This window comes from Protopterus annectens, chromosome 3.part1, assembly GCF_019279795.1.
Source record: "Protopterus annectens isolate FY-2018-M chromosome 3.part1, PAN1.0, whole genome shotgun sequence".
In the NCBI taxonomy this organism is placed as follows: Eukaryota; Metazoa; Chordata; order Ceratodontiformes; family Protopteridae; genus Protopterus; species Protopterus annectens.
In genome coordinates, this window is record NC_056732.1 from 460,349,146 (window position 1) to 460,369,035 (window position 19,890).

The window sequence follows — 19,890 nt, forward strand, 5'->3', positions numbered from 1 at the left end:
TTCTTACCTAAATAGTACAACCAGCTTTCTTAAGTTCAAGATGACACACACTGATAATGACATAGTATTGCTGGATGTACATTTGGAGAAAAAAATCAGATAGAATTGAGACTAGCATTCACAAGAAAGATGTGCATGCTTATCGATATGTGCATAGGCAAAGTATGCATGCATCCCATGTTTTGTGTGGAATAATGAAAGTCCAGTTAAGTAGGGTAAGTAAATGATCTGAAGTTTTGTGAACAGCTAAATGAGATGGCAAATGTGTTCATAAATAGTGTGTCTAACTGGGCAGAGGTGTCTAAAGTATGTGAAAAGATAAATATGGACAGGGTAACATCTTTGAAGCCTGCATTTTTGGTGGGGACACAAGATGTTATACAAATGAAATCCCAGACTAGTAAAATTAAATATGTGACTACTTTTAATATAAGGACTTTTGGCCTTAAGAAAATTATACAAAAAAATTGGACTATTTTGTTAGCATTACCTGAGTTACAGACTATTTTGGATGATAAGCCTTATTTTTCTTATAGAAATGTTAAAAATCTAAAAAGGAGGTTGTGTGATAAGGACTTTAATGTTCCAACTAAATGACAAATGGGTATAAAACATGGAACTTTTAGATGTATGAATTGTAGTTGCTGTAGTGATAGTCTAGCAGATAATAACAGTATATTTGTTCACCCTGTAACAAATAGGCAATATTCATTCCCTCTCTCAACCAACTGTAACACTAGCAATGTGGTTTATCTATGTGTAAAATGTTGTTCATTCTATGTAGGAAATACCACCAGAAGGCTGAAAGACTGGATTATTGAGCATAAGTCTGACATACGAAGGAAGAATGATAAAAATGCTTTAAGTAAACACATTTTATGTCAGAATGTGGATCACTGTTTTAAGTTTAGGGTAATAAATACAGTGCTGAAAGGGACCAGAGGGGGAGATTTAACCAATTATCTTGAGAATAAAGAATATGAATGGATCATCAGATTATATGCAGATTCAGAACTTGGTCTCAATAGTAAGCATTAAACCTGTTTTAGTAAGAATACAACAGCAAAATCTTTAAAATAATGTTTAATGTTTTTTAAGGACTTTTAAGAAGGAGTGTCATGTGATATGTTGGCTGTGGTCATGTGATGCTTGTTTGCTCTTATTTAAATGTTGATTGTTCTGTGTAATAGTATTAGGAGTGAGAAAGGGTTGTTACCCAAAAGCTTTGCTTTATCAAACTTGTGTGCTTGACGTTGGAACTGGTTTGTCTTTGAGCTCATCAGTGTCTTTCCAGTTAACACAGCATTAGCCTTTTTGTTAATCAAAATGTTAGACAGTTAGCCCCCTATCACCTTACCAGTTTCATATGTATACAGAACCTATGTTTTATCCCTTATAGACACAAACAAAAAATACTACAAATATATTATCCATTTCAACATCAAAATTCCTATAACAGCTTCTGCAAATGATGTAAACATATACTCATTACCCCAAACTCAGATATTAACAAAAATCATAAACACCATTAACACATTTTCTCAAGTCTTTACTGCAAACTAAATGTATAAAAAACTAAATTATCCCTCTTGTCATTAGATTATGCCAACATCAGCATCCAAAAATTAAAAGGTATTACAGTTAACACCTTTTCAAGAAACTTTGGAATAAATGCCCTCTGGAACAAAAAAGTAGCTTCCAATGCAATTTATATAAATTCTGGAAGTTAATAGTCAAAGTCAAAACTAGTTGGAGAGATAGATGAGTGTATTTTTTCTATCAAAAGTTGCCTTAATCAAGATGAATGTCTTTCCAAATCTATCATTCAACATATCTTCATTATTCTGCTCAATGCCAAAATTCTTTTTAAAATTATTATTTCAACATTAATACACTTTTTATGGTGTTCAAATCAGTGAGTGTAAGTTACATTCAACGTATAGCTCCAAAACCTAATTCAAATCTAGCCCTTCCTGACTTTTATCTGTATTATTTAATATTCAACGTAACAAGACTATTCAAGATAATTTCTACAAATCAATCACACAATCAGTGGAAGCTTATTTTTGCACAAATGTTTTGAGCAACTATCTTAATAGCTGTAGTTTCCATAGACTTGCACTTCCTTTTTTACCCAATGATGTTTTAAATATCCTACAACTTAATAATACAATAACTAAGCTTAGTTCTTTTTTCATTAAATTCTTACAGTTGTTAAATGTAGATAAGCTTTTGTTTGTATTATAACCATTAAATCAGAATCAACTGTTAAAATTAAATGAAGAAATGATGGACTTATCAAATTTCCCTTTATTAAAAGATAAGTTAATTTGGGATTTAATGAGCACTAGTATTCAATCATTTGAAGATATGAAGAGACAATTATGTTTAATCAAAGGTTACATTATTATTTTAAATCAAATTAGAAATCTCCTGCTTAATGGGTATGATCTCAAACTCAACAAATATAAACCGATTGCATTTTTTGAATAATTTCATAAGTACATTACTTCAAGATAAGGCAATATCCAATGCTTATAAACTCATCTAAATGTCTAGATTCAGTGATAATTACCATAGTTAAAAAACATTGCAAGCGTTAGATCAAGACATGATAAAAACAACAAAACCAAGAAAGCCTTTGAGTTCAACATCAGATTCATGCCTGTCTAAAATGTTTTATTTTAAACCTCAAGCATCATTACAATCTACTTCCTGCTCTGAAGATAAAGCAGATCTACTACATGTTCTTTGGTCTTGTCCATACCCTAAACATGTAATAGAATCTTCTCTATAATAAATTAACAAGAATAGGCTTTAAATTTATCACATGGAAATTGATCCTACTACATATTTTCCCAGTGGAAGTAAATATATTGAAGTAAATTCAGTCATAACACTTTTTATGTTAATGAAGGACTATTTCATGCAAAACTGGTTAGATATCTCCAAAGTGTAGTGGGGGATCTTCAAATCCATGGACATTAAATATATTAATGTACTTAAATTAATTAAAACAGATAAAACACATAGCAACAATCATGGAAGAACATTCTTAATATTATTCTCTGACTTCCATTGTTCATAAAATAGCAAACCCACATTCATTCATCAATGCAAATCTACTAAATGGCTTTATCATGATTCTTGTGATGTTATAGTAAGAATTCTGAATGTGAGAAGTCTCTCGTAAATGTTTGCCACTGTATTGGACATTTAGATATGCTTAGCTATTTTTTACATAGATGGAGATAAATAAATTCAGATATCATTTCTGTATGCAAATGTACAACTCACACAATTTTTATCATCCTCATATATAGTATGAAATGGCTTTGTTGTTTTTGTGGTCATTAAATGTTTAATTATCATGGATTGTCACTCATCATCACATCTGTTATGGTTTCATGTATAAAATGTTAAATAAAAATGATAGAATATTAGATTACTCTGTTGGGGAAAGTTATTGCTATGTTCTGTCTGGTCTGTCAGGTGGCAATCAGCCTCTTCATCCTTCCTTTCTGTTCATACCGGTGTACCCCAAGGTTCAACAATAGGGCCCCTCCTCTTTAACATTTTCACAAATAATCTTCACTCTGCCTGCCCCCTCTCCTCTCTTATCCAGTACACTGATGATTCCACCATCATATCCTGTTCTGATAACCTCCCTCACTTTCTATCCCTTACCCAAGACTCACTCCTGCCGATTGAAAAATGGCTAACTAGCAATGAACTCCTTCTTAATCCCGAAAAAAACTAAGCTTCTACTCTTCCTCCCCAAAAACCTACAACATTGCAAAACCTCCTTCCCAGTCACCTCTCTCAACAATACTGCCATCTCAGTTGAAACCCATACTAAACTCCTTGGTGTTGTTATTGACCATCAACTTAAATTTGACATCCAAATTCTAGAAACCATCAAAAAACACCAAAAATCAGGCATTCTTTATAGAAATAAAAAAATACCTAACTAAGGAAACACATGATCTCTTGCGCAAGCATTTCTACTACCTACTCTCTTCCCTGCTGCACCTGTTCTCACTAGCATACAGACCAACCTCCTGGTCAAACTAGGATCGACCTACAGTAAAATAGTTACATTTGCTGCAAACCTTCCTTAGCTCTCCAGCCACTGCACTGCCCTACAAGTTCTTCAATGGCCAGAGGTTCAAAACCAGCTCCTACTCCCACAACTCCACCTCGCTCACTCCATTCTTGCAAATCCCTCTTGCTGTCCTTCCCTCTCTATGCTAATTTCCCCATACAGCCCCAAACATTGTCTCTGTAGCTCAGATTAACATCTCCTGGAAGTGTATAAACCCACTAAACATACTGCAAAACTTCTCTATAGTCCTTCAGTTCTAATACCTGGAATAAACTTCCCCTGACCTAAGAGCTACCACAAGTAGATTCTGTTTTAAAAAATGGCTAAAAGAATTCATGCTCAAAACATGGTCTTGCCCATGTCTCACCCCAACCTGACCTTTGTCAGCCCTATTCTCTCTTCCTCCTCTACCTCTGTAAATACTTGGTTCTTGCATCTTCATATGCCAACTAGCTGTATTTAGCTAACTGTTAACTGCACCCACACTCTCTGCATGTTTGAATCTATTTAATGTTCTGTCTATAAGTCTGAGTCAGTATTGATGTACATGCACATTTTATTATTGTTCCTAAGATTTCTACACTACTGTTGCATTTATCATGATGTATGATTTATTTTTATATTGGAGCTTTTCTCCTCACACCTCTGCTGAAAAAGGGCTTCGTGTCCAGTCAGACTAACCCGGTTAACAAATGTCAAATAAATAAATATTATTTATTTTATTTTATTATTTTTACATTTGTTGACTGGGCTAGTCTAGCTGGATACATGTCCATTTTCAGTAGAGGCCCGGGGAGAAAAGCTCCACAAAAAGACAGTAATATAGAACAACACTTGTTATACAAAAAAGAAATATTTTACAAATGTAAAGTAGTACATAAACTGTTTCGTAAGCATAGCCAAGAAAATACAATAGGTGAAAACAAAAGATTGCTGTGTTTTTTTTTTTTTTTTTTTTTTTGTTCAGTGGAATCGATAAATAGAGTGTAGAAAAACAAAAGTACAGTAGAAACCTAGTAAAGATTTGAATGACTAAGAAAAGGTAGAGGGAATAAAAAGGTTTAGTCAGGGTTAGTACAAGGACAGAGCCACTGGGAATTAAGCAAAGTTTTTAGATGCTTCTTGAAAGTGGGTAAAGAAATAATTGCAGTAAGTTCACTTGGAAGCGTGTTCCAGATAGGTCCAGTACAGTTGGAAAACAAACAGTCCCCAGCTTTGTTGTTGGATTTATAGGAAGCAGCTAGTAGCTTGGTGGCAGAGCGCAAGGAAGAGAGGTTTTTATAAGGAGTAATAAGGGTACTAAGTATTGTGGTATTAGAAGGCTGATAGAAGATTTTGTGGGTGATGGTTAGTTGCTGTAGTTGTATCTGATTTTGTAGTTCCAGCCAGCCTAGTTGTTTAAGATTAGAGCAAAGATGGGTGTGAAAAGGGACTCCTGTCGCAAATCTGGCTATATTGTTATATGATGTTGCTAGTTTATTGAAGTTAGATTTAGATACGTTTGTAAAAATCGGTGAGGCATACAGAAGGGTAGAGAGCAGGTGCGTTTGTGCGATAGTACTTCTGGCTGAGGCAGTGAGGAAGGGTTTAAGTCTATAGAGATATCCAAGTTTTCTATTGACTGACTTGGTGGTTAAGTTAATATGTGACTCAAAGTTGAGATTGTGGTCTATTGTGACACCTAGAAGTTTGGTAGTAGAGTCAGGGGATATTATTGTGCCATTGTTAGAAGTTATATTGAAGGTAAATAATAAATAAACTAGCCGTATTATCCTATAGAAAAAGTATACCCATTAAAATCTTCCAGCATCACTTTCTAGTCCCCACTATGACCCCTTTTAAACTTGACAACAAGGCTCATTCTACCTAATAATATTCTCTGACCCCATTTCCAATCTTCTCCTTATTTCCTTAACCAAAAACATGGTATTGAACCCATCTAAATCACAGCATCCAGCTTAACGCTGTGCTCATAGTACAAGTTATCATGGTTACAACCATACCCCTCAACTGTATAGCTTTTCACAGAATGTCCAGATTCTTGCCTCATATTTTTGGTCTGTTTTCATAAAATTGTGGTTTTCTGGCAAATCATTGGCAAGTCATTAAAGATTGAAGTTAGAAAATAATGACAGGCATTTCAGTTTCAAGCTTCATACCCTTCAGAAAATTCATTCTAACAAAACAACTGTTAGTCTATCAGCTTTCTAAGTTTGTAAGAGCAATATTTAAAAATGATCCATATTTTATGGGCCTCCCCCCCATCACTTATGGCTTTGTCCAGATTTCTTACTCTAAGAGGCTAAGAGGTATGATTACAACTGTTAATCCTGCTAACCTTAACAACAAACTATTACATCCCACTATATCAACTTATCCTTATATCAGACACAGAGTAAGCTACATCTATAACCCCTTCCCAGCAACCCCTATAAAATACTGTTATGTATTTAAAAACATAAAAACCTTCCACTTCAAATACCAGCCCCTCAAATAAGGCAACCCATAGCAAAGTACTGCTCTGCCTCTGCAAACTGTCAAGGCCTTATTAAACATATCCGATACATGATTTCTTAGTGTTTGGTGATATTCACTAGAATCCTGGCCTACTCATTCCAACACAAAGCTACCAACACACTCAGTCTTTAATGGATTAAAGATATAACAATTTAGTGCTATAAGCCTCTGCAATAAAACTGTACACAAATATACATCGATTGATTAGTATAAAACTGTCATCATATCTGTAACTGAAACATAGCTAAAACCCAGAATTCTTGACAAAAACTTCCTTCCATGACATAGCTTTATCAGAATTGAAAGATTACCTAAAAACAGCTTAACATTGACCTACCTTTACTATCCCCACTCAGTCTTTAATAATTCATAGCCTAACTGCCATGAAACTAAACTCTTATAAAGTGTTGCACTTAGCCACAGTCTATATCCCCCAAACCCTATAAAACTCAAACACAGATACCTTAAAATATATCATCTCACTTCAAATTTAAAACAAACAAAATAAAGTTTGGGCGATGCTGACACTGACTGGCTATAAATATCTTATTCCCATAGATAAACTAAGTCTATTCCTGCAATAAATCTTGTTGACCTGACTCAGTTAATATCAAAACCAACAAAAATACAAAACATATAAATAAAATTAACTTTAATTTAATTCAACCCCCAATTCTCCCATATAAATCAAGTATCTTCCCTGACCCTGTCAGTGGTCATCATCCCATCTGCATACTATAACAACAATCTATAATACAAAACCAAGAGGAATTACTTGGACTAGATCTAAAACACAGTTTAATCTCTTAAGAAAAAGAAAAAAAAAGAAAAGAAAAACTATTACTACTTTTGGCAATCATGTAACAGTAAACATCCAAACTTTTTTTTGTTAGAATTACATAAACAAACTAATATACCCACATAAAAATACAAATAAAATTGACTTGTTTACTAAACACGTTCAAAAACTAATAGGCACAAGACAAGACGAGCGTACACTGCAAAGTCCAACAAGGTTTAATAGCTGAGTAAAACAAGCTTACAGCAATCCGTAGTCCGGTGCACATTCCGGTAACTGCCAAGCAATAAAAAGTTAAAAACGATCTGGCTGCACAGAATCCAAGTCACAAAGTGTAAAGCGCTTTTCATTAGGAAACACTTCTCCTAACTTCTTCAGGCAATAGTACTCAGAAAGAAAAAACAAGTTTAAGTACTATCCTAGTGACTCATACTTGTTAATACAATTAAGCCAATTAAGCACAGTCACATAATTTAAAGGTGTAATCCTAAAATACTGAAGTCAAGCAGTTTGTTTTTTGTTAAGTCATTAGGTAAAATGAGTGCCTTAGTTTTATAAAAAAACAAATAAAATTGACTTGTTATAGGAATCTTGCTTCTCTTTAACCTGTAAAATTAATATACATGTTATCCAAGTTGCTACTTCATTAAAAACTCCCTAAAAAGACAAGCAACTGATAACACATTTCTATAAAGCCAAACTTTAAAAATGGCAGTTAATTATTAATGGTTATATCTGGTTTACCCAACACAGATTGATATAGTTTGAATTCTGCTGTTAGACCTAAGTTGCATATTATATTCCTCATACTCATATCAAGATGGCTTATGTTTATAGGGACATTTGTAAAATAGTCCAAAGAAATTTCAATGAATAATAAGGCTAGAAGATTAAGATTTAATGAAGGGAGCTTGTTGTAAAAGTTTTGTTCATGGGGTGAATTGTCATATGGATTCTTGATATATCCTGAAATAAGGAGTAGTTTTGTAAAATTAAAACATAAGTGTACAGCATAAATCTGGGAGGCTGAGATCTCCTATGTTCTTTGAATCTATTAACCCACTAAGATCTTCACTTGGAGTTTCCCATTCCAAATGATGGAAGAAAATGTTTGATGAATGACATACACATGGAAATATGCTAATTTGAATGATGGATTTAATAAATAAGGTTCATTATCTTGTTTCATTTCTTGGTATCTTATTTTATTACATTGCTGATATTTAGCAAATTTATGTTAAGGAGCGACATTAATTCCCAAGCATTTAATAACTGTATGGGAAATTCTTAATTGACAAAAATGGAGAATGATCATGGTTCCAGTTTGGATTTGGAGGAAAAGGTGATTTTTCCAAATGCAGTTTATGGATGATACTGTAAAATTCTTGTTCCATCTTAGTAAATGATTGAGGAAAGCCATAGGTTTATTTAAATAAATGTGTATGTCTTCAGAATGACATGTATTTTTAAGCTTGTCTGCACCAAAATTAATGCCCTTGATTGTTGAATTTTTAATAATTTGATATGCACAATTTACAGCAGCCAGTTAGCCAGCATGAGTGATTTGAAACTACCCATAGAAACATGTGCAGACAGAACTGAAGTTTTATAAAGTTATTATCTAGAATTCAGGATCAAGAAAAGAATGTGAAGCACATGTTCTGGTAAATGTGCCACAGTTCAAATACTGATACCTTACATTTCTTCAAACAAGACTAAGGGTGCAGAATGTGAAGCTAGCCTAGTTCGCCTGAACTTATCTGCTTCCTGTCAGTGCATGGTCAAATGTTTCATCTGAGAGGAAAGAAACCACAATATACAAACTTTATTGATTTATGAAACTAATCATTAAGTGAGCATCAGATTGCAAAATATGAAACCAGCAATGCTAAGGTGTATATATATCAAATGCCCAGTAGAAGAAATGTATACTTAGTTGAAAATGTTTCTGCATAGATGAAAGCAGCCTTTTTTAAAATAATTATGGTCTCCATTTCTGTAGTTATTTGACTGAAGCACTCTAAAATATCTGTTTCTACTCATGTGTTCACCATTTGATGTGAGAATTTGGAGAATGCTTCATGTGGATGCATTTTTGAACTAATTTGCTTCTATTTCTGGAAGCATGATTTCTTAAATCTTTTAAGTCACTGTAGGTTATCAGTTCTGTAACAAGAGTACTGATGCTTCATCTCTGGAAAATTCATGTGGCTTCCCACCAAAGAGGTGATCTATCAATCAGGTCTATTTTATCCTCACCCTTTGTTTACTACGCAAACCTTAGTAGTGTCCTGGAAAGACACTGTGATCTTATGCCAAATAATCAGTTAAAATATAAATAAATACATAAATAAATAAATAAATAAATAAATGCATTAATTAATTAAGACAGGCAGCATGAAAAATGTCAGGCAGCACATGGTGGAGGGGGGGGGTTGGAGGCTAGCAGATAGCACTGATGCTATTCATCACTTTGATATCCCATTTGGTTCCTGGCTATGCAGTCTGACTTATACTGTTTCCTCGCAGATCACAAAGACATACCAATATGTGAACATGTGATTCTCCACATTGGATGTAGGTGTTGTGTATTTGAGTGCATGCATGCATCTTGCAATTGACTGTTTTCCCATCTGAGTTTGCTTCTCTGCTGTATGCCCAGTGTTCACTAGGATGGATTCTAGCACTCAATAACCCTGACTAGAAATAATCAAATATCAGAAAAAGAATGAATGTTGTTGTTGTGTCTTTTGACTTTTCCCATTAGGGGTCGCCACAGCAGAACTCCGGTCCGCTAATGATTGGCAGTAGATTTTTACGTGCCGAGTTGCCAGCTCTGATGCACAACCTTCAATGAAGGCAGAAAAAGAATGAATAAATAAATAAATATAAGAAGTTTTTTTTTTCCCTTCATGTACTTTCCGGCCGATTGGAGTTGTTCCAGTCACTCCTAACTTAGTGCCTCCAGTACCACACACACTGGGGTTTTGGCTGACACAGTCATAGGTGTGATAGGAATGGGAAACAGATGTACAGAATGGGGCAACATGGCACATTCATATACACTATCCTTGTATGCCAGAAATCTTTTCTTATTCTCAAGCTAAGCAGAGCTATTGGTACCACATGCATCCCTGTACCTAGTATCAGTTATCTCCAGATCCCCAATGCAGAACTGGTTGTCAGTCTGCCAAGAAATTACAGTACAAACCTGTATCACTGTAGAAGTGCTATATTGCAGGTACAAATCTGACCCTCCTTCTTACAACTGATTAACCAACCATTGCCATTCCTTTCAACTCCTCCTGACCTGGGGCTTCCAACACCTGGACTACTAAACAAATTAGGGTCACATTCAGGGCTTTAACACTGTGCTACTGGAGCTGACTTTAAAGTGAGGCAGTTATTATAAGGGTTAGCTTGAATAGCAGTGAGATGGAGACAGTATGCCACCATCCTACTGAATGGGAATGATACACAATCATCCTACTGAATGGAAGTGATACACCACCATCCTACTGAATGAGAGTGATACACCAGCACCCTAATGAATGAGAGTGATACACCAATATCCTACTGAATGGGAGTGATACACCACCACCCTACTGAATGAGAGTGCTACATCAGCGCCCTAATGAATGAGAGTGATACATCAATACCCTACTGAATGAGAGTGATATACCAATATCCTACTGAATGGGAGTGATACACCACCACCGTACTGAATGAGAGTGATACACCAGCACCCTAATGAATGAGAGTGATACATCAATATCCTACTGAATGGGAGTGATACACCACCACCCTAATGAATGGGAGTGATACACCAATATCCTACTGAATGGGAGTGATACACCACCACCCTAATGAATGGGAGTGATACACCAATATCCTACTGAATGGGAGTGATACACCACCACCCTAATGAATGGGAGTGATATGCCAATATCCTACTGAATGGGAGTGATACACCACCACCATACTGAATGAGAGTAATACACCAGCACCCTAATGAATGAGAGTGATACACCAATATCCTACTGAATGGGAGTGATACACCATCACCCTAATGAATGGGAGTGATATGCCAATATCCTACTGAATGGAAGTGATACACCACCACCGTACTGAATGAGAGTGATACACCAGCACCCTAATGAATGAGAGTGCTACATCAATATCCTACTGAATGGGAGTGATACACCACCACCCTAATGAATGGGAGTGATACACCAATATCCTACTGAATGGGAGTGATACACCACCACCCTACTGAATGGGAATGATACACCACCATCCAACTGAATGAGAGTGATACACCACCATCCTACTGAATGGAAGTGATTCTACATCATCCTAATTTGTAGGATAAAGCCAAAGAAGAATATAAATCTTGTCTCTCTGTTTGCACGTGTGTGGCTATCTGTCTGTCTGTGTGGGTGTTTATGCATTTCTCCCAAGATGACTGTACAACCACTAATTTGCTGTCTGAAAGAAAAGCCATGAAACAAAAACTATAATGCAGGGAGGAAAGGTTGTAGGGGAGGTGCTTTGCTGCATCTGTGAGCAAACTGACAGAACTCAGTGCTATTCACAGACAGTGATTTCAGTCTAGTTGAGACTATCAAATCAAATGCTATATGTAATGCTTGCATGATGCTCAATCCACCTCTCAGTCCAACAAGTTATTTCCTTAGTAGACTCACTCTCATCATGGCACATGTGCTTTATAAAGAAAAAGGTCAGGCAAACAAGCAAAAATCTGTACAAATGTGCCTGTGTGTCTGGGTGTATACATACGTGGGTCACAGTTTGTACTTCGCATTAGCAAACAGGCATTTGGGAAGAAAACAAATATGAACAGCAGTGAACTACAAAAATAGTAGTCTATGAGGTGTTTATAGCAGATTATTCAACAGGTGATTAAAAGGGCTGACATAATATAGGAAACATTTAATGATGATTAGGAGGACAGGGCAGATGCCACTGCTGAGGAGAGAACATGTAGACAAGCATTTGATGATAAATAAGATAAGACAAAGAAAAAAGAAAAAAATGTAAGGAAGTAGGCCCTGAGTGGTAAAACGTAAACCCTATATGGTTCAAAATGAACTTGCATTATATGTAATGGAGATATGTTGCTTTTTGGCACACAAGAGAGGCTCATCATTGGGATGTTAACCCAAAATGTGTTGCTCAATCACAGGAGCTCTGCACATCTTAAACTATTTGTGCTGGTAAGTAGATTGAATGATAGATATGAGGAACCGAGCAGGATATAAAGCAGAGTGAGTAACTAAAAGTTGCAAGAAAGCACAGAACAAAATATTCTACATAATGATGCAAAGGCAGTTATAGAGAGGAGTGTGTGTGTAACTACTAGTCCAGGTTGATTACAAGAAGGAAACAAGTTTAAAAATGATGAGACAATCTGTAGGTTGGTACAATTGCTGTTAAAGCCATACATAACCAAAGGGAATTGGTAGGCAAAAGGGAAAAAGGTAATAGTAGACAAGACATAGTTCTAGAGGCTAAAGACTCTGATAAAGGTGGGAAGAATGGGTCCAATGAAAATCATCATCAGCAAGCAGAGCATTATTTGTTAAATGCAGTGTTTGATTTGTTTTAATTAAAACTACTTCACAGATCCACTCCTTCAGTCTACACACAAACATATGTACACACACATGCATACACACTCACGTGTGTGTGTGTGTGTGTGTGTGTGTGTGTGTGTGTGTGTGTGTGTGTGTGTGTGTGTGTGTGTGTGTGTGTATGTGTATGTAACTGGGCTTTCGTCCATCTGACATGGACCTATATATATATATATATATATATATATATATATATAGATATATATATATATATATATATATATATATATATATATATATATATATATATATATATATATATATATATATATATATATATATATATATATATATATATATATATTTGTCCAGCTTATTTATTTCACTTTTTAAAGTTGTAGTTTGACCTCTCTTCCATTTCTTATATTTTTGTCTCTTCCCCTTAGACAGATATCTTGTTCTGGAAATATATCCCCCTATATCCTGATGTTAAACATTTTTTTTTTATTTTTTGCACTCAAACAATTTCTCTTTCAAAACTTTTTAGATTCCATCTGCAGTTTTTTCCGCTGAAAATCTCACTCGTTAATTTTACATAGTGACTGTTTTTCTTCCATATAATCTGTAATTAACCTCCGTGCATTGGTTTAGATTTTAGTTTGGCAGAATTATCTAGCAACAAATTAACCTTTATAATGCCATGATCATTGCACATCAAATGGTGGTAAAACTTGACTTGAAGTAACAGTAATTTCTTTAGGAAAACAAAAAATGTCTAGTATGTTTCGTCTCCTGGTAGGTTTTTTTACAATCAGAAGCAATTGTTGTTCCTGAATATACGTTGTGAATAATTTCCTTACTAACATTGTTGAATCAATATTATTCCAGTCTGTTTCTGGTAAATTTAAGCCCCCAGCTAATATTATTCTTCCCTTCTGTGTTTCATGCAAGAAATGTATGAATTCCTTTGGGCATCTGCACTTGACCTTCGTAGTTAGTACCCTCCAACAATTGTTATATGTTCCAAGGTTGACTTTATTGTCACAGTTACACAGTCTATAATATTGGTGTTATGACTGGACATGTAATAATCACAGGTCTCATAATTATCTTTAATCCCTATCATAACACTTCCACCTATTTTTTGTTAGAATGCCCATTACAGTAAAAGCATTTATACCCTGATAGAACTGGTTTATAGTCATTGTTATTTAACCATGTTTCACAAACAACATCAATTTTGTTGGAACGTAACATATTTTCCAATAAAAAATGTATTATTTATGCTTCTAGCATTAACAACCATCACAGATGCATGAAATGTTACTATCTGTGAACTGTTAAATTTTTGACCTGGCAAAAATCCTGACTAGTGTTTGTCAATATATTGCAAAATATCTGCTGCAAAAATTCTCTTCCTTGATTTTGACAAATGCACACCATCCTGTCTGAACAAATGTGTGCCCAAAACTACACTTGGATTCTCTACACATTTCCATTTTTTAAAGCAGGACATTTTTTCCATGTAGGTATTTAATCAAAAAATCTCTTTAGCCACAGTGGCCTGCCTATCCTTTCTATAGGTGATTTGTGAAAAATACATCCTAACATCAGTACAAGCTATACTATCTACAAGGGCTGTCAGTTCCCTATTAACAGTTAGAGAATCCTTGTGGATGACATCATTTGTACCAACATGAATAAAAACGGATCCATACTTCCATACATTAAGTTGTTCCAAGGCTTGTCTCACATCTTCTATTTTTGATCCTGGCAAGCTTTACAATATTCGATGTTCATTATCTTCTCTGCAAATATATGTATCAGTTCCTCTGATAATTGAATCTCCAATTACAAGAATATCTTTGCTGGCCAGCTCTGAAGAATCTTCAGCTTCTAATACAGTAATATCTGCTCTATCAATTGCTAAGAAGGATAGATCTTCATCACTATTAGTCTTATGAATCCCACTGTTTTCATTGTGTATTAAATTCTCTTCCAGCTTGTATTATAAATCCACAGCTTGAGCCATGTAGTCAACATCTGTCTTTCTGTTCTTTTTTCTTACAGTTATGTTCTTCAATCCTTCCACATTCAGTTTTGATTTCTTCCTTTTCACCTGCCCCTTGTCTCTATTTTCTACCTTCTCTGTTGGAAAAATTATGCCTTTTTCTGTAGACTGAAGGTTTTCTGATAGAAAAATATCATCATTCCCTGTAACTTGTCCGTGTTACATAACAAAGCAGTGAGCTTTTAAATAAGTATTCTCTTTACTTTACAGACATTAATCAGTTTCTTTTTCTTCCTTGTATTTGTCGTGAACTTCTTCCTTTCTTTCTTTTTTGTTTCCTTCTAAACAAACTGGATCCTCAGATTGCTGAATATTTGCATCCAGAATTTCAAAGTTTTCAGGGGCATCGTCATGTTTCATAAGGGCTGAATGATTTTTGCAGACAATAGACACATCATTTCCTAAATCTGTTCTATTTGTTCTATGCCTAACATTATTTAGTTCATCAGTCCAATCATTAATATATGAAACAACTGTTCTCCAAGCAGCAATCAGCATCAGTAAATCTAGATTTACTTCTAATAATGGTAAGCAAATCATCCGGCTTTTGACACGAGGAACAAAGATCACCAGTGTTATCAGATCTTACCTTTAAATATGCATAGCATTTATTTCATGGTGCAATATATTTGTGCATTAGCAAATTGTTAATTGCATACTCATTTAAAGAATCCATATTCAGCTTCAAACTAATAAAATATTGTAAAAGAAAAATCAAAAACAGCAACCACAAATTCAGAGAGAACTTAAATCAACTTCAATGACAAAAAACAACACCAGCAATATACAACTAAATAGTAAATTAAGTACGGTAAAGTTGTTCTGACCATACAAGTTCTGCGAGCCAGAATTAAGTTGTAATTCCTTTATGTCGTGCGCGAAGGCATGCAGTAGCTTCTGCTCACTATCACACGCAGTTGCACTTCTTTGTAACATTAAAGCTCAATAAATCACAAACTATTTAGATTCAATGTATTTTTCAATGTTTGTGCACCCACACTTTTAATTTTGGAAACATTGACAAGGACTCATATGTTATATATATTATTTTATTAGCTATATAGATATAGTTATATAGATATAGATATATGGAAACCATCCATAATCAAATGTTTACCATATTTCCTCTTGCAGAATTGATCAAAACTCATTTGATCACTTCTGCCAGTGTTAAGTTTGCACAAGGTCATGAACAGTAGGGTTTGAAGATTTGCCTCTTCCCACTAAATAGTGATCTCAGCATTTATATCTATAGAAAATTAGTAGGGGGTGGCATGAGGGTAGTGTTTTGTAGGTTTTCTTCTTTGGTTTTGTGTTTAAATCCTTTTCAGTCAGTCTTTTTTCTTTCAATGTATTTGTACATCAGTATTTCACCCATGTGAAAATAAATATACTTCACAATATCAAAGTACCTAAACATCGAACTTTAAAACCTAAATCCAAAAAAATTGAATGTCAGTACACTGAAAAGAAATAAGACAGTGACTAATATTTTTTCTCCCCCACACACCCTACTAATTATATAAACCATTTCAGAGACAGCACAGCAGTAGGGTAAGGGCAAATCTCCACTCCCTGCTGCTCTGTGACCTCCCATACAGTGACAACAACAGAGTTATCAAATGATTCTGTGATTAATTCTGATGGCATGACAAAATTTTGATATTACGAATGTTTGACAAGCTAAGCCACTACCATATATATACATATATATATATATATATATAGAGAGAGAGAGAGAGAAAGAGAGAGAGAGTCATTTAGAGCACACAGTTTAGACAAGCAACTCATTGTGTCATCCATATAGAGCTACAACTGCCGCTGCATGTCACATGTAAGAATATACATACATGCCATTGATGTCATGCTGTGTATCCCTTGTGTGCAACATGTGTCCGAAGATGAGAAGCTTTCCTCCACCCTGATGGAGATTATGATCACACCAATAATATTATATTAAAACTCTAAGGTCGCACTTCCTTAGGATGGCATGTATTCTTGGTGGTTGGTAGATGCAAAACTAAAATGTAATAATTGCAATTGGGGTTGGCCAATGGAAAAAACATCAACTCTGCATTTTATTTTTGACACATATATTTGAAATATGTGGTCATTTAGAAATTCAAGGTCACAGTGGTGCAGCGGTTAGCATTATCACCTTAGAGCAAGAGGTTCTCCCATTTGATTCTCGGCTAGAGTGCCTTCAGTGTGGAGTCTGCATGTCCTCCTTGCAGTCAAGTGATGTTTAAAGACATGCAAGGAGGTGCATGCTTGAATGGGTGTGCCTTCTTTGAAGGTTGGGCATCAGGCTGGCAACTCGGCACCATAAAATCCACTGCCAATCATTAGCGGACTGGAGTTACACTGTGGTGACACCTAACTGGGAAAAGCTGAAGGACTTTGTTTTGGTCATTTAGAAATTCACTGAACTGTTGTGTTTAGTAGTCTCAGGTTGCTGAGTCTCTGATTCACTAGTGTTATGAAAATCTCAGTTTGGAGTACTATGGAAGGAATAGTTACTGAGGATTTATGACATACATTATTTAAAAAGTTCACCTTTTATGACTTATGAAGGCTAATGTGGAAATGGAATTTAACTGTACAATGGGAAAAAAAGGAGTGCAAAAGCAGGGATGAAGAAAAAAATGATGAATAGTTAGGGGAAGAAGCTATGGGATAATTAGAGTAAAAGAATATTTATAGAAAAGGAAGCAGTGTGGATGATGACAGATATATTGGTGAAGAAACACTGTTAAATGATTGTTTTTATTTGGGATCCATGTGAGTGAATATTCTAAAGAGACAGCTGAAGAAAATTAGTTTCTCAGACTGTAAAAATATGATTGGAACTTCAAATGAAAATGCAATGAGGGAAATTGAGAAGAAAGGTTTTACAAAAGATTTGGCACCAACATTGGGATTTTATATTAGTTACAATAACTTCGGTGTATTTAAATATTTAGATACAGGTTGTAAGGTCATTCTAGATGACATGTTCAAAGGAAAAATCATTGGGGGCTATATACTATTGAACAGTTTTAGAATTTGTACTATAATTAGGCAAAGGTTTAACCAGGGAAACTGCATGCATAGCATTCCACCAATCTTGAGCCAGTCCACAGCTATGTTCTGTTGGCCTAGGTAGTTAGAGAGGAAGATATGACTATATAGTCTCAGAAAATGATGTCATGGCACTGACTCTTTCATGAGATGCTGTAAATTTATCATTTTTTTTTTGTTAATAAGGCTCATATTAAATTAAGATGTACTGTATATATATATATATATATATATATATATATATATATATATATATATATATATATATTTATTTGCGGGGGCAATGAGCAGAGCCTATCCTGTATTTCTTTGATGGATGCAAGGTTAGGTAATATCCAAGATATGAAAGATAAAGTCAAATTGCTATTACTAAATATACATTGCTGTAATATTACTTCTAATTCAGAACTTGTTTCCAAGAGCCAGTTCTTAGCAGTTGTGCATACATTAATGAAAAGTTTAGAAAACTGACTTAATTTCCCTGTCAATACACTTTAAATGAATGAAGCTTCAATTCATTAGCTTAAACTCACTGACTTCCTACTCACTAATTACTGTTCTCCACACAAAATAATAGGTGTTGCAGTTTCTGTTTGTATTCCAAGTTGGATAGGGATGCATGTCTTCTTTACCTTTTTCCCTATATTGGTAGAACTGATATGTATTAGATGGTGGTTTAGAGGGTTAAGTCCAAAATTTGTGGGTGAAAAAAAGCTTATTATTACAATAATGTTTGGGATAAAGCCTGGACCATTTATATTTTGTACCTCAAAGAGGTGTAATAGAACTAAGAAACAAGGTTAGATTAGCATTATCACCTCACAGCAAGAGGTTCTCCCGTTTGTTTCTCGGCTGGGTGGCCTTCTTTGTGGAGTCTGCATGTCCTCCCCATGGTTGTATGACGATTAAAGACATGCAGGTAGGTGCATGCATGAATGGGTGTGCCTTCCTTGAAGGTTGGGCATCGGGCTGGCAACTCAGCACTGCAAAAAATCCACTGCCAATCATTAGCGGACCGGAGTTCTGCTGTGGCGACACCTAACCAGGAAAAGCCAAAAGACAAACAAACTTTGTATCAAGGCTTTGAGATCAGTGGCAGATGTGGAGCAAGATGATTTAAAAATTTGGCTTAAACCGGAATCCGGTTACATCTGCTGTGGAGTAATGTGTACATCAAAGAAATGTTATAAACTGGAAAATAAAAATGCTAGAATCTAATGTGGTAAGATTTTAAAGCCTCCAGATTACGTGTATGTTAACAACATATTTAAGATACACCTGAACTTGTATATGCACAGATGCATTTTGATGACATGAGTTTGCATGACTACATTATACACGAACAATCATTGGGAAGAGCCATATTCTAGTATGGAGATGGGTAGGTGCTACACTTAATTTGAATGTTCCCTATAGTGTTCCATATTTGCATTTTGCAGTTATTCCCATTTAATGCTTATTCACTTCTGCAGAAGGTTGAAAGCCTAGAAACTAATTTGCAGTTGTGTAATGGGCTATTTAAGGGCTACCACACTCCACTGGTCTGTTTAACATAGAAATCTAGTTCATTATGGGAAGATAACAGACTTACTTACTTATTTCTGGAGATTTGTATTTCCAGTAGGAGTGGTGGCATTTATCAAGATGACTGAGAATGGACAATCATTGAATTATTTTCAGTCTTCCCTGCTTCATTCATTCTGGCCATCCCAGAACCCTTGTTCAGCTCTGGATCTACCCGCGC